Source organism: Vulpes lagopus, chromosome 9, assembly GCF_018345385.1.
Source record: "Vulpes lagopus strain Blue_001 chromosome 9, ASM1834538v1, whole genome shotgun sequence".
Lineage (NCBI taxonomy): Eukaryota > Metazoa > Chordata > Mammalia > Carnivora > Canidae > Vulpes > Vulpes lagopus.
In genome coordinates, this window is record NC_054832.1 from 5094000 (window position 1) to 5096082 (window position 2083).

General features: G+C 40.4%; 1 pseudogene; it reads right to left on the reverse strand.

Annotated features, from left to right (window-relative positions):
• Nucleotides 1-1758: 1758 nt before the first annotated feature.
• Nucleotides 1759-1874, reverse strand: LOC121499251 (annotated as a pseudogene).
• Nucleotides 1875-2083: the final 209 nt, after the last annotated feature.

The window sequence follows — 2083 nt, forward strand, 5'->3', positions numbered from 1 at the left end:
CAGTGTCTGTGAAGAATTACTTTTCACGGATGCATGTGGGGCTCCAATGGGTCACAACCTCTATCATTAGAGCTACCAAGATAGTCTTATAGAGGTGATATTTTTAATTTGAAAGAGAAACTTTTACTCCATGTAAGAAATAGCTAACTGTTCCACACCAAATAAAATGGATTCCTTCTTTTAAACTTCTCTGTCTTTTATTCCTTGGCTGCTACCAATGGGGAGGGTTTGGGGGCTCTTTTCTGGGTGGGGAGGGCTTTGGCCACTGACAGTAACTGTTGGTGAAGCAACATGCTCAGAGCAGGATCTGAACAAGGGCAATACTCCTATCTGAGTGGTTCCTGTGACCTGAACACCTGGATGTGCTTCCGTGACCTGTGGGGGCTGGTAAAAGTCAGTGAATGCCTGCTAGGTCTCAGTGCTCAGAGCCTTGTGAGGCTCTGTGTGTTGCTAACATGTCTGGCTTTTCTAACATGAAGAAGGCCTCTCTAAGGACATGATTCAATTCTTGTCCTCTGTATCTCTAGTTGAGAGTTAGCAGATCCAGCAAATACAATCACAGGACACCTCCCAAATCTGCATTTCAGATGAACAAGAACACATTTACATAATAATATAATACACACAATATGCATGTATATATTCATCTCACATGTATATAAACATACATACCGTGTTTTCATTTGCTTGTGTTTTAGTATAAGTATGCTCCACGAAATATTAGGAACACTAAAAAATGAAAATTATTGTTTACCTGGAATTCAGATTTTCCTGGTGTTTTATATTTCATCTTACAACCATGTTCTTGCACCTGCTTGCCTGGGCTGGGTTTGGATCCTGGGCTCTGGCGCCCTCACCACAGTCTTGGCCTGAACCCAGTCCAGGTGAACACAGAACACTGCTTCATGGTAATGCTGAATGGGCATTGTTGAGGACATTAGTGCTTTTGTCCTCCCGTGTTCACGGAGGTCAGGCCCCCGATCTCACCACTGTGACTTCCTTCCAGAATACTCTGAACCATTAGAAGACCCTGAAGAACAGGCTGGTCCACCAGGCCTCACTCATGCATTATGATCAAAGTGCACAGGGGCTTCAGCTCCCATCCAGTCTGGCCCTTCACAAATTTGAGGGACATTCCAAAGGCTTAGTACATTTTCTCCAATTCACTTACAGCACAAATATCTTCCCCAGCATGGTATTAATACTATTACTTTTTATTCTGTTTCCTTAATATGCCACTCCCATACCTCTTCTGCTGAGGATGCACTCCGAGCTCCATGTATGCACTCTTTCATTGTCTTCCCTTGTCTTGTGGCCTTTAATAACTCCTATTGGCTCTGAATTTAACGGGGAGTCTTAATTATTATCATGGTAGTCAGAGTCATTGTCCTTGACAGAAAGAATAAAAATGAATCACTTGTCCACTGCCCCTTTAGGTCAAGACTTTTTACTGTGAGATATTATCTCAAGTTATTACCAGAATTCTTGTATGTAAGAGACTTTGCATTTGCAGACTTACATAATTGACAGTCAGGAAATTACCCAGATCAAAGTTGGGAACAACTTTGGGAACAAGTTTGGGAACAAGTTTGGGAACAAGAATGGTGAGATTCTGCTCATTTACTGTGTGTTTTGTAGAATGAAATGGAAAGTGTAAACGGAAACTTCTTTTTTCTGTTATCCAGGTGATTAGACATGCATGACTCACCCTTCACCCCCTTTCTAAATTTATTGATTTGTATTATTATTTATTATTTTAAAAATGTGGAACACTTCATAAATTTATGTGTTATCCTAACACAGGAGCCATGTTAATCTTGTTAATCTTCTGTGTATCTTTCCAGTTTTAGTATCTGTGCTGCCAAAGCAAGCACTCATTTCCTTTTTAAATTTTTTAATTTTTAAAATTGCTATTTATTTATTTGTCATGGTTTGCTTGTTTGTTCAAGTAGGTTCCATGCTCAGTATGCACCCCAATGCAAGACTTGAACTCACCACCTTGAGATTAAGATCTGAGCTGATATCAAGTCAGACATTTAATTGACTGAGCCACCCAGGTACCACAGCCTCTTTTTCAAATACA